This window comes from Lissotriton vulgaris, chromosome 6 (assembly GCF_964263255.1).
Source record: "Lissotriton vulgaris chromosome 6, aLisVul1.2, whole genome shotgun sequence".
Taxonomy (NCBI): Eukaryota; Metazoa; Chordata; class Amphibia; order Caudata; family Salamandridae; genus Lissotriton; species Lissotriton vulgaris.
The window spans coordinates 1,248,349,543-1,248,364,890 of NC_141694.1; positions in this window are offsets into that span (position 1 = coordinate 1,248,349,543).

Here is a 15,348-nt window from a genome sequence, read left to right on the forward strand (position 1 = left end):
GTGATGATGCTACGTTGGCAAGTTTCTCAAGTCACCCCCTGCAGTTTCTAACTTCTCTTGGGTTTCTTCCAGCTCCCAACAGCAAACACAACCTTCGGAGGCCCAACACAGTTACAATTCAGAAAAGGGGGTGGTGATGGACAGAGTATCTGAATTAAGCAGAATACTACTACCCAGTCAACAGATCAGGGCTTGATGCATCACCGTTTTTTAGCTCACTGCACCATCCCAGCTCAGAACCTGGCTACATGCAAATTAGTCTGTCCCTGGCCCAGTGCATCATGGGAACAGGGCAGACCAAACCACCAAGCCAATTCTTTTACTGGAAAGGAAACAAGCTTCCGGGGACCGGTTTGTGACATTACAGCCGTTTTCGGCCCGGCTTGCTTGAATCCCATGATGCACTGGGCCAGGGACAGACTAATTTGCATGTAGCCAGGTTCTGAGCTGGGATAGTGCAGTGAGCTAAAAAACGGTGATGGATCAAGCCCTGATCTGTTGACTGGGTAGGAGTGTTCTGCTTAATTCAGATACTCTGTCCATCACCACCCCCTTTTCTGAATCAACACAGTTACAGGCACCTCCTGGCATGTCAGAACTCCCAGCAAGGAAGTTCAGGGAAGCAGGGGGTGAAGTATTTTTGTCCCTGAGACTTCAAAACAGGAGGCAAGCTCTTCCTCATGCCCTTGGAGAGTTTCCTCAAGCAGGGGGCACGATAGCCTTTCAATAGTGAAAAACGAAATTGGCAGTATTTCACTATCAGGACATGTTACACACACCAGTACATGTCCTACCTTTCACATACACTGCACCCTGCCCAGGCGGTACCTTGGTCTTACCAAAGGGGTGTCCTATGTGCCAGGAAAGGGAAGGGTAGGGCCTGGCAAGTGGGTACACTTGCCAGGTCGACATGGCAATTTACAAAACTGCACACAGGCACTGTGGTGGCAGGCCTAAGACCTCTTTTCAGGGCTACTCATGTGGGTGGCACAATCAGTGCTGTAAGCCCACTAGCAGCATTTATGTTACCAGCCCTGGCATACTCAGTGCACTTTACTAGGAACCTACTGGTTAAACAAATATGCCAATCAGGGAGAACCAATCACAATATCAATCTATACAGGGAGCACTTGCATTTTGACACTGACCAGCAGTGGCAAAGTGCCCAAAGAATCTAAGCCAGCAAAAACGAAATCCAGCACAGCATCAAAAACATAGGGGGTGGAGGCAAAAAGTCAGGGAAAACCACGGCAAGGATGCCAGGTCTAACAAATGTGATTCTGAATTATACCTGAGTTGAGTATAAAACGATCACATCAAGAAATTAAACTCTTATCCTGGAATGTGAGAGGGATGAGATCACCCATCAAACAGCATAAAATACACAGCTATGTCACTGGGAGGGTCGCACACATAGTCATGCTACAGGAGATTCACTTGACTGCAGAAGGTGGAATCAGGTTAAGCCATAGGCAGCGCAGTCAACTATATGCTACCTTGTATTCTGCTTTCTCCAGGGGTTCACTGATATGGATTAGAGCTGGCATTTCATTTGAAATGCTATACACACATATAGACAAAGAGGGCAGATTCGTACTGGTACAGGGTAGACTGCTGAGAAATGTAATCACTTTGGGGAGTATGTGTGCTCCAAACTATGACCAACTTCTTGGGGAGGTTGTCCACATCCCTATCTTCCCTGAGTGTGACTGACTTGTTTCTAGGAGGGGACTTTAACTGCATGGCGAATATTGCACTAGCTCAAGAGTTTGGAGAATGGCTGAATCAGTGGAAGCTTACTGATGTTTGGAGGGTACAACACGGACTGCAGCATGATTACTCATATTATTCGCATTTGTATAACCGTCACACCTGACTCGACCTGTTCGTCTGTTCCAGCCGATTAACTACAGCTGTAATACACACTATGCACTTTTTTGGATCACAACCCACTTTTCCTTAGTTTCCGCCCTAAATCGGAACCAACAGTAACCCCTATATGGCGGCTTAAACCTACCCTCTTGACCAATGAACATTGTAGAAATTCACTATTGGGGATGGTTCTGAATACTTTCTGCACAACCAAGGTTTGACAGACTCTAGTGCTATAGAGTGGAAGGCATTTAAAGTGGTCATGAGGGGGCATTGCTTGGGTCAGGCAATGGGTCTGAGAAAGAAACTGTTGTCAGAATTTACAGGCTGGAATCCGCCTTACATAATCTGGGCCTCCAACTGTCCGGGGACGCAGAAACACATAGGCAGATGGACACCATGAGAAGTGAGTATAACAGTGCATTGGAGTGGTTGCCGAGCCTTGACTTATGTCAATACCATACCAGGGTACATGAAGAGGGAGGTAAAGCGGGTAGACTACTCGCATGGCTAGTGCGGCCCGATTCCAGAGGGACACTCATTACACACATCACTATTACAGAGGGGGTGGGGATATAATCCCCTACCCCAATAAATGAATCATCTAGTGCAAATTATGAGAAGCTTTATGAGACCCTGACTCACAATCTGCAAAAGATATGTGGGAGTTTCTGATGCCATTGCCGTTGCAGACGCTAGATCCTCACTTAAGGACTGAGTTGGGAGGACCAGGACCAGATGGCCTGCCAGTGGAATTCTATTCAACACTTTTGCAAACCCTGACTCCCAAATTGGAACCATTATATGCGGAAGCCCTGATTGCAAGTGCACTGACAGCCTCGACTAGGGATGCCTTGATGATACCCCTACCAAAGTCGAACCAAATAGGAGCACGGGTGTCTGATTGCCGACCGCTTTTAATGTTGAACACGATTTCAAAATTCTGAGCGAGATCTTAGCGTTGCGACTCCTACCCCACATGACACACTGGGTCCATACAGACCAGAATGCATTCATCCCGATGAGGACCACATCTGCCATTATCTATAGACTCTTTTATATTATGCACCATCCAGAAAGGAGTCATTACCAAGAAGCTCTCATAATGTCGGTAGATTTGGCAAAAACATTTGATTCAGTAAGATGGGACTTCTTGTGTGCTACAATGGCTAGAATTGGATTGGGAGACGGATGGATAAAGTGGGTTACAGTACTGTATTCCCACCCCACCGCTCAGCTGAAAGCAGGGGAGGTAATATCACAATCATATAGCATCTTTAGGGGCACCAGGTAGGGGTGGCCACTGTCTCCACTTCTGTTTGCCCTAGCTATTGAGCCATTAGCGGAATTGTTCAGACAAGAAGGAAAACCGCATGGAATGCATCTATAAGAGAGAGACCACATTATCTCACTCTAAGCTACATACCTAATATTATATCTGGGGGTGGGAGTCAGGGACTGGAACAAACACTGGCCCTTCTGAAGACTTATTCAGCCTTTGGCAGGGTTAAGACTAAATAAAACAAAAGCCCATATATTCCCGTTGACAGGAGGGGCACAGCACCCAGCTGACCTACCTGCAGACCTGACTTGGGCCCCATGCTCTTTTAAATATCTTGAGATACTGGTATTTTATGATGTGGATGATCTTCGGGAGGGAAATTTGAACCCAGTTATGCGGTCCCTCCGGATGTGTGTCCCATTCTGGCTCTCGCTTAAACTACCCATGATGGCTCAAATTTCACTGGAAAAAATGATCATGCTTCCCAGATTGTTATACTATTTCGATTGTTATACTATTTCGTGAACTTGCCAGTGGTGATCTGACCCTTGTGGTTCACTGGACTTAATAGACTATTATGAGAATTGACACTGGCTGTGTTACAGAGGACCCCAGAAGAAGGAGGATTGAGGGTCACAGATTTGGAGCTATATTATTTGGCGGCCCAACTGCAATGGCTGGCCCAGTGGTTAGATGGTCAGAACCTGGAACTCCTATATACTACGTACTTAGTTACCAGTCAAAGACATTTACTAGCTAAGCTCCTACACCCCTCGGTAACCATCCAGATTACAGGGGTGCTATTACAAGTGGCACTGTATAGCTGGAAGAGATTCTGTCTACGTGCGATGGGAATCCCGCCATATGCTCTGAGGTTGCCCCTCCTAGGGCACCCGGGTAGGAAGCTACCTGCATTATTTTCGAGTACCCAAATGGTTAGTTGGACAGAGGCTGGGGTAACAATTGTGGCAGACTGCTATCAGAGGGGAGTATTTATTACTCTAGACGACTTCCTGGACCAATATGACTTGCCTGGTGGCCACTTCCTCACTTACCATGCAGTATTGAAAATGTTCAAAGATTTCTGGGAAAGCGCCCAGCTGGAACCACAGACACATGAAGCGTTACAAGTGCTAGTCATCCTGGGATCAGCCAGGTACTTAGTTAAATGGCTTTACAGAGCGCTGATTGGCATGGTGAAAAAACCTCCAGAGTGGTTACGCGAAAGATGGAACTTAGCAGTGGGGAGGGACTTGCAAGACAATGAATGGTCCAAAGTATTAAGATGCCCGAAACAGATATATAGGAATGCTGTGTTAAAACTCATTCAATTTAACTAAGTGCATATGGTTTACCTCACGCCCCACAGACTTAACGTAATGCATGGAGGGGAGGTTCAGGGCTGCTCAAAATGCGGAAAACAAGATGTAGAATTCATACAATTGACATGAGGTGTACAAAACTACACGAATACTGGGACACAGTGATGGATCAGATCTATCTAACATGGGCCCGACCACTCCCATGATCTGTGGAGGTAGGTCTCCTAGGATTGTTCCCCAGACCAAAAACTAAGAAGGTGGGCTCCGTTTTATAGACCTGGCTCTGGTTTTGGCACACAGGCAGACAGCTGTGAGCTGGAAAGCACCAAAGGGTTCCCTAGCACTGTAATGAGAAAAGGCTGTGGACGCCTTGGCCAGCGCAGAGGAAAGAGCTCTACAGTGTGAGGAAACCAGGGGACTCCGTAGACACCCCATAGCAGATTTATGGACAGAAATACAGAGAGTTTGGAACACCAGGAAAGACAAAAATAGAAGTAAGCAGAGGGACCGGGATGTGAGTATAGAGAATGATAGTTATACCTCCTTTTTTCCAAAGGAATGCACCTTGGACCCTGAAAGATCTGTTTTGCCATTTGGAGTATCTGCTAGTGGGGAACACGTAGGTGACTTTGATGATTGAGCTTAGTGATCTACTAATCACATGACAGTTGAATGTTTTAGTCAGAAATTCAGGGACAAGGCTGTGAATGATATCGTACAAGACACAGCATGTTTTCAACTTGATTCACTTCTGGACGGGAAAACCGTGAATCTGACACAGGTGGAGTAAAGAAAAGTCAATTGTTTTAAGTTTGAAGATGATTATTTTAGTGAATGTTTGGTACCTTTTATAATCATCCAATATATTTTTTGTGTAGGCCAAGATATGTTGAGATACCATAATCTACTCTAGACTACATAAAAGTATTTGCAAGTGTGATTTTGTGGGTGTAAAGTAACAATGGCAATAACACATTCTTGTGGATATTCAGATTAGGAGCGGATTGTAGTTTCACTTTGAGGTCACATAGGGTAGACACTGGCTGACTGAATGCTCCAACTCCTGAGGATCATAGAGAGTTATCCCAGAGATTGACTTTATTAAATGTGGCAGCAATGTTTGCTTTGGTGGGATTGATTTTATATAGTTGAGTACCGCCCAGCTCATGCTTGACCTCATGAAAGTTTGGAAGCTGTTGGTAGGATTGAAGGAGTCCTTATGCAAGTTAAGATTAGTTGTGTATCATCAGCATAAAAATAAAATTTAAGTCTCTAGGCTGTTTAGCAACTCAGCCTGCAGCTGTTGAAGAGCAGTGGGAATAGGGCTGATCCACGAGGTATACCTCTAGGGAAAGCCTCAAAGAATTTCCCAGTTTAACTGTCTGGTTTCTGCCTGACATAAATGACGGAAACCCTAAATGCACCTTACCGTGAATGTTTAACTGTTTAAGGCAACTGAAGAGGAAAGAATGGCCAATAATATTGAATGCAGTGGACAGATCCAAGAGGATTACAACCCCTGAATCTCCCATGTCCACTGTAATTCTTGGATCATCTATGGCAGCCATGATCATAGTTTCTGTTCAGAGGCCGGGCCTGAATCCTACCTGATTTGGGAGGATGATATTCTTTGTCCCTAAAAAGCTTTTTTAAGGACTACTGTCTCCAAGAATTTGGAAACAAAAGCGAGTAATCATATGGGCCTGAAGTTGGATGGATCACTGGGGTTGAGATTAAAGTTTTTTTCAGAATGGGGCAAATGATTGCCTTTTTTAGGCTGACCAGGACTGATATGGCCATAAGCGAGGCATTGATGGTAGATGTAATTGCTGGAGTTTTTGAGGAGTTGGAGATTTTAGGGGTGCAGCCAGACAGATGTGCGTGGAAAATCCAAATGGGTTTACTGGCTTTTATTAGTTTGAGGCTTTCCATCTGACAGAGGGAGTTGAATTCATATAGTGGTGTGTAATTATCTGACTTTATGTCTATCGATCTCTGGCTCTATTTGTCGGCCTTCAATAACATTTTCACAGACCTTTCTGATATTTTTCTGCAAAGTAGGATTCCCTAAAATGGCCGAAGGATATGGAACTCTCCCATCGGGCTCCTGAGTTAAGGGATCGCCATCGGCGTAAATCCCTGCTTTACTTTGCCCATCGAGCCATCCTAACCGATTAAATAACTAAGCTGTCTGCTCCTTACCTGAATTCCTTTGACACTCGAAGTGCAGGATTCTGGCCGGCACATCTCTGCAGCGGACTCTGACCGGCACTTGAAAGTCTCCTCGACGGGGTTCCACGAGGCTGTTCTCTCTATCTCTGGGACTAAGGCATCGACGTCCGCTGGGAAGTCGTAACCAGGGATTAGCCGGTCACTCTGTAATGGCTGGCACTCTGAAACGCCTGGCAACTCTGTAACGTCTGGCACTCTGAAACGCCTCCCTCACCTGGTTCCCCCTGCCAGCAGGCCGGGGCTGGGTTGGGTCAGGCACGATCTAGAAACACCTCACGGAACTGGTGAGCGCTGCATTTGGAGTTGGTGGCACGCTGCAGTTTGCCTTTACCTGCAAGGACCCCGTTTCCTGGCTTGTGGCCTTCTACATCAGCTGGCCTCGGACGGAGGAATAATCCCTGGTCCTGACTTCAACGCCCCTCGTGAAGCTTCAACTGGACGAGCTGTGTGGTGCCATCCTGCCACGGACTTCTTAGGTATTTTTATTTAAGTCAATCTTGGCCCTTCCTACCACAAAGGCCCATTGCCTTCCCAGTCTGGTGTGCTGACGCCTTCGAGATTAGGCCCTAAAGCACGACTACGACTGAAAATGACTCCCGCTGAGATGAGGTACATGGGAGCTTAGGTGTCCACGATACCGGCATCCTGTGTTGCGCTCGACTGCCAGGTTACCCTCTCCAGTTCACCCACCCCCATCAGACGCCACATCGGACCCAAGGTGAGCCCCACGATGCACGCATAGCTATGCCCGCAGCTCCGATTGAGGCCCCGACACCGGCCCAGTTCTGCTCCCATCGCGAGCTCCCCTCATCATCACCTGATCCGCTCACTCCTCCCCTCATTGCGAGCCCCGTAAGGCAGAAAGCTGTCCCAATGCCCAGTAGCGCTAAGCCTCACGGATGCCCTGATGATGATTGTATGGACTCTTGCCTTTCGAACCTGGTGATTTTGGGAAATCTTGGGAGCTATGGACTGGCAACATTTGAATTTGATTTGATTTGATTTTACAAACACAGCACATATAGTGCTAGATAGGCTCATTACATCTCATAACTGGGAAAATTAACCTTGGCCATTTTCTCACAGGCAAAATCGAAAGTAGGATGTAGTCACTTACAACTGGCAGCCATCTTGTAATGGCTGCTGGCTATGGGGCAACCATAAGGTAACTGCTCCCTACTGCTAAACTGGTGTCCCCTTCCTATGCCCATGGAATACTGCTACCATTGTGTAACAGCCCCCACCCCTCTTCCCATCTGCTGCTGTGCAGTGATTGTATTTTGCAGAAATTCTGGGGCTTTTTGAAAGTGATGTAATCTGTAGTTCTTCTCTCATCAGCTGCGTATATGTACAAAGGGGTGCTATAGTAAACAGGATAGACATTGCATACTTTTGCAGGTTTTCGGAGTAATGCTATTTCCTTAACTGTCATGAATCCTACTTAGTGAGTGACGTGATAAGAGCCTCAATGCATTGTTGAGCATGATTGCTGCACACTCCTAACTCAATGTTGATCCACGTTTACTAGCTCCTGCGCTCTCCTTTCTCACTGCCTAACCACGTATACTTAGCTTTCTCCTCCATGACCACTCTTTCACTCCTAACTCAATGCCGAACCACGTTTACTAGCTCCTGCGCTCTCCTTCCTCACTTCCTAACCACGAATACTTAGATCTCTCCTCCCTGACCACTCTTTCACATCGCAGCATGGACCCTAGACTTAAAAAGTCAGGGTTTAACAGCTACACAATTAACTATCCTGACAACCTCTCCAAAAATGCTACCAAAACTCTGAAACACAGACTCCTCAAAGCCAATCCAGAAACCCTTATCTCTGACCCTATTACTAGTGACCTGATCTTCTACACTAACAGAAGAGCTCAGTGGAGATCTACGTTCCACGCTCTACTCAGCATCACGTCTTCCAATAAATTCCTGCACGGTCTGCGACTTTTGGTCACAAAGTCCCCCACTTTTAGGGCAAATGCCACTATATCCATCTACAATAACAATGGGACTATTCCTATTCAGGCCAGCCACCAATCACAGCCTTGACATCCTTTAGGACAGGTTTCCTCTCTTTAAAAGAACCCAGGTCCCTAGCGACTCCCCTACTCAATCTAGGTACGATTCTTCCCGTACCCATCTCAGGAGATCCCTGATCCCTCTTTATCGGACCACAGTCTAAGGATGGCCTCACCTTCCCTAATCAACTCCCTTTGGACCATAGCTCCTTCAACACCAGGCTCCACTAATGCACCCATTGTGGCATGACCTGACCAGATTTTATCCTATAGTCACGGTGCACTTGCTCTACTCTCTGATACTTCCTCCTTACCCTCTCCCACTAGCCCTTGCCTACATCACTCCCTCACTAGACAGCAAGCCTGCCCACCTACCAACAGGAACTCAATCAACCTCCCTTTCCCTGTCCTCCCTTACATCATTCACTCACCGCGTGCGACAGTGCCTCAGAGTGAGAACTCTCCATTAGGGGGCTACCCCACCCCTCCCGCACACCAACCCTGATCTCCCCACCCCCCTGTCCATTGACCAACCCTCCTCCTCCCCTCCACGCTACTCATAATCCACACTCTGAACCTGCCTCTAAACTCGGCAATTAACCTTGAACTGCTAACCCTCAAAACTGCCATACTTAAATTCATTAAGGCCACCGAAGAGCTAGCCCTTGATCTCTCTCCCAACTTGCCCACACTTGAGATCCCCCATCTCTCTTCCACCAGGCCAACACTTGAGATCTCACATATGATCCCCCCAATTCCCACTACCAAAAATTCGAACACCAACCCCTACCCTAACACACCGTCTAGACCCGCCAGAGCCATAAATCCATATCCAGAACCTGATATTTTCTCCCTCCTCCTTGAGTACACCTCTCCTCCTTCGAACATCTCTAGCCCTGCTATACTGCTATATGCTCTTGTACAGCTCCACTAATTGCACTTAACTCAACACTCCCTAACCATGATAATGCGGATCCCATCCGAACCATCACCCCAACCCCCATGGAGCACTCAATGCCAATTCCATAAACTTCAATTACCTTCTGCAGATCCCGACTTTACAACCTGCGCCCACGGACACCATACACAAATCACACCTGAAATGCATGCTACTCAACTGTAGATCAGCGGTGAAACATGCAACAGACCTTGCTGATCTCATCCTAGCCCAAGATCTGGACCTTCTCATCCTCACAAAAACGTTGCTCAAGAACTCCTTTGGCCCTATCCTTGACCTATTAGTTCCTCCGAGTCACAACATTTTCAGACTCAACCTAGTTAAAAAATTAGGAGGTGGTATTGCCTGTATCTTCCGCAACTCTCTAACAGCAAAACAGTCCCCCTCAGCTAATCTCTCCTCCTGTGAATACCTTTCTATAGATATCAACAGCACACACAAACCCTTATGCAGCCTTCACATCTTCTACCACCCCCCAGGTGATAACCTCCACCTAATCGAACATGTTATGAAAACCATCTCCTCCAACCTGGGGCGTCACTCCCCCCAGATCTTCCTTGGTGATTTCAATCTCCACTGGAATAACCCCCACGATTAGGCTGCTACAACCCTCAAAAACATCCTTATCTCTCACTCAATTCTGTGACATGACAGCCCCACTCAAAACTTAGGTTCGACACTGGATCTCATCATCTCCAACCCCAACTCCATTCATCTCGAATAAATTCACCTCTGTGATTGGTCTGACCATCATTTTATCAACTTCCTGATACCTGAAAGTTGGAACAACATTCTACTCAACCACTCAAACTTAAACACTGGAAAAGACCACTCCATAACACTAGTGTTAATGAGCTCATAGAAAGCTGCAATCGCTCCCTTCCACCGCCTTCTAACATGACTGATGTCCATGACCTCAACGACCATTATAACAACACCCAGAATGATACAGCCCCTCTTCAACTAAAAGGAATTCCCATAAAAGACTCCACACCGTGGTTCAATGACAGACTAAATGAGGACAGACGTAGTCTTAGACTAGCTGAACGCAAGTGGAGAGCCTCTCCCTCCACGGATCTTCTCAACACTCTAATATCCTAAAGAAGCAAATACAACAAACTCATTAAAACGGTGAAAGCCAATTTCTTCAAGCTCCAACTTGACCTAGCCAAAAATCGCCCGAAACTACTTTTTGAGCTTATTAAATCACAATCCAACAACTCCTCTACACAATCTCAGCACACCACTCGTCCACGACCAAACTGCGATGTGGTGGCTGAATTCTTCCTCTAATAGATGAATACAATCGAATCAGACCTAAGGTCTGCTGCACTCACCCTCTCGCCCTCTCCTGACGCCTCTGTCTCCACACCCCTGCCCTCGCCCTTGGGTCTCTCACTCAAAAACAATGCCTCTTGGAGTCATTTCACTCCTATCAACGACATTACCATCCTCAACATTCTCTCTACCCTTAAACCCTCAAATCACTTCAATGACCCTCTCCCCCTAACTTCTTTAAAGAAATGATAGGTTCACTATCACCATTCTGGTCGAAAATCATCAAAGCCTCACTTCTTCAAGGTGAAATCCCGGTCTGCCTGAAGGCAGGTCTAGTGCTCCCTATTCTAAAAAAAACCTGTGGCTGACCCTCTTCAACTGAACACTACCGCCCAATCACAAACATACCGACCCTGGCGAAACTTCGGAAGAAATACGTTCACAAACAACTTCGCGAACACATTGAGCATTTTCAGCTTCTCGGTTTCCACACTGAGCACAGCACTAAAAAGGCCATCACTCACACTGTCAACGACGCTCTCACTTTACTTGACCAAAATGAAACCTGCCTTTTAATCCTTCTCGATCTCTCTTCGGCTTTTGACACTGTTAAACATGACAATCGACTCTTCCTCTTGGAACGCAGAACAGGGCTCTCAGGCACGGTCCTTAAATGGTGTGCCTCTTTCCTCAACAACCGAACACAAAGGGTCAAATCCAACCAGTCTCTTTCGAACCCATGTCCCTGCACACTGGGTGTTCCCCAAGGCTCCTCACTCTCCCCCACTCTCTTCAACCTCTTCCTTGAACCACTGACTGTAATTCTTAAAGATTCCAACATCAAATATCACATGTGTGCGGACGACACCCAACTTTACATGAAAATCTCCTCCCCCGAAGACATCAAATCTCTCAACGGAACCCTTCTCAAAACCCCTAACTGGCTTACCTCCAACCATCTCAAATTAAACGCCCTCAAGACTGAATTCCTCATCATTGCACCCACTAAGCAAACCCCCACTGTTTTGAAATTTCTCTGTAACCTCACCGCCCTCAACTGCACACCGCACATTGTTGACTCCACTAAATCACTAGGAGTTGTGCTAGACAAAAACTTAAACATGCAAGATTACATCAGATCAGCAACCAAATGAGCGAACTTTCAACTCTGCATCCTCAATAAACTCAAACCCTACCTTGCGGCGGTGGGAGCACTTGTCATTTCCAGACTAGAATACAGCAGTGCAACTCTTTGCAGTCTGCCTAAACTCAGTTTAGCTCCTATCAGAGCATCTCTAAATGCTGCAACTAGACTCAGCACAGGCTCTAATAAGTTTTATCACATTTCACTGCACCTTAAATTGCTCAATTGGCTTCCCTTTGAAGCTAGGATACAATTTAGGATCGCTTGTATGACCCATAGAGCACTACACTTCAACACCCCAATCTACCTGTCAAACAAACTGGAACTTTTGGGTGGTTCCAGGTCCAGAAGGAGCACCGGCACACTGCTGCTCAAGCCCAAGAAATTTAAGAAGCATAAAACGTACAATCGTACATTCTCTGGCATCGCCCTGAGAATCTGGAACTCCCTTCCAGTGGATACAAGATTTATTCCTTCTACTCTTGCCTTCAAAAGGAAAGTCAAAACTCTACTGTTGAACAAACTGTTCTAATGAACAATGCCCTTAACTTGATGCTGTGTTCCAATTGCCTCTATGTGATTGGTTTTTGTGTCTGGTTTGCTCTTGATGTATATTGCCCTTCTTTTCGCTAGCACCCTTCTTGCTTCCTTTGCCCACCCCAATCTCTGCCTGCCCCTGTTGTATATCGCCTGACTGTTTCCATGCTTTCTCTCACCTACCTATTTTCCTTTGTCTACTTATACCTATGTAAAGTGCTCTGATACCCTCCGGGGTCATGTCCGCACAATACAAAACTTTTTTAAAATAAAAAATAAATAATTTGGATAGGAGGTCCGTCAGATCTTGAGAAAACTTGACCCTATCATTAAAAAAATGATAGGTTATGAAGAGGTTTGATAGTTCTGATTAAGTTTTGCAGTTTGCCATGAGCTTGAGTGATTTTATGCGAAGAAAAATGTCTTTCTGCTTTTTTGACTAAGTTGCTATATTTGCGCACACGTATTTGTTTTTATCTTCGGGATTATAGTTTTTACCCCAATATCTTTCAAGTTTATTTAAGAGTTTCTTTTTCTTTCTTAAATTCATCTGAAAACTAGGGGTTCTTCAGGGATTTGAGTATAATCCCCTATATTTCTACTAGTTCAAGTATTTTCAAAAGCTCAGCAAGGGTGTTGCTGAGTTGTTCTATTAACAAAGAGGGATTGGTATCCATTATATTATGAAACGATTCATTTAATATATCTTGGAGAAAAGTATAGAGATCCTCCTTGGAGACTGCATTACAATTGCATTTAGTAATGGTAGGAGGTTGACTGTCTGGTAGGGTTATAGTTTTGCCTTAATCAGAAAAGTACATACATGGTGGTCTGTTCAGGGAGGTACTTGGGAGGTTGGAGAGCTGTGTCCATGGAAGATGACCAAATTAGGATGAGGTTGAGTCCTGCTTTGTGAGTAGCTCCCTTGACCAGTTGTGATAACCTTGGGGGATGACGACCTCTTGAGGATTCTAATCAGGGCCAATCCGGAGATTGCTGTCTTCTGCCACATATTAAAGTACTGTACTAGTACAGCATCTGTGTACATAGTTTGGGTAAGGATCATTAATTCCTCAAGCCAGTTTAGGTGATTGAGTTGGTTTTCGGGTGGGGTGATAGATCAGGATTGTTAGACCTGGTATCATTGGTGTGAGTCTCCCTTCCATTTTTTTACTGATTGCCTCCTCTGTTTTGATCTGTTTTGCTGGTTATATGCTTTGGGCGCTGTGCCACTGCTATTCAGTGCCACTGTGCAAGTGCTCCCTATGTTAAGTTGATGTATTAATTAGTGACTCCATGATTGGGTTATTTGATTTACTTGTCAGACCCTAGTACAGTGCACCAGACGCATCGAGAGAAGAGTGTCACAGTCGCAGCTGTTGCCATCGCATTGCCGGAGAAGCATGTCCCCACCCCAGAGGTTGCTGCCGCATTACCAGAGAAGCGTGCCTTCCTCAAAGCTGTTACCCGACGCATCACCGGAGAAGCGCGTCACAGCCGCAAGGTCGTCGTTACATCGCCAGAGAAGCGGGTTGAAGGGCCTCTCACGGCTCCAAAGCTACAGAGTTTGCTGCGCAGCCGCCAGGCTAGCACACATCGTCTTCACGTCGTCGCATCAAGGGCACTATTGTATCGCATCGCACCGGATTGTCGCATCGCATTGAGGCACCATCTTGCGCATCCCAACCAGGACGAGAATCTACGCATCACCTACGCTCCGGTAAGGATCAAGACACTACTCCTACTCTGCGCAAGCATTGAGGCACGACGCATTGTCTCCCCCGAAACTTGGAACCGACACATCTCCCACTCTGAGGGCCTTTTGTTTGTTTTGCGTTACTCATCCAGATACTTTTGTGAGAATTGTGTCGTATTTATCACCAACTTGAATTAAATAACTTCTTTCATTTTTAAGTCTTTTTTTAAGTACAGTATTGTGGATTTTTGTCGTTTGTGGTCTTGTGTTAAGTCTATATAAAGAATAATTATTTTTTATAAAACCTGTGTGGTGTCCATCTATAGTGTTTTCACTGTATTACTGTGTATATTCACAAATGCTTAACACACTGCCTCTGATATAAGCCTGTCTGCTCTGCCAAGCTACCAATGGGGTGAGCAGGGGTTATCCAGTAGTGTAATCCCCTTTCCATGACTTAGAAGCAAGGGTCCCTATTTGGTCAAAGGTGTATAGCATTGCCAACTAGAGACCCCCAGTGCTAACAAGGATGTAGCCTGTAGAGATATCAGGGGACCCATCTAACCCGAGTAGGAGGGTTTTGGTCCCTTGGCAGTTAGTGCGGCATGAGGTCTGTCTCTATAAATGAAACATACTCAGGTCCCTCTTTTGTCTTGATGGTTGCATCTAATATTTTATATTTAGTGGGAATCAATTCTTTCAGATCGATTACAATTAGGGCTCAGTCATGTTTCGGAAAAAATAATAGATCCAGATTCTCATTGGTAATCATGGGGTAAATAAAGATGTGATTCTTCAAAGCTGACCTGATATTGCATACCCCCACCTTAAATGGGTAATTGATTTGGGGTAATATTTGTGTTGGATTTGGGTGTTTTTAAATGTCTGGCGCAAAATAGACTGGAGCAAAATGGACCAATTGTGTATTCCTTTAAAACTGTTTTAACTCTTCAAAGCAAAGTTAATCCCAGCTAGAATGTATATTCATTGAGGACTGGTTGAA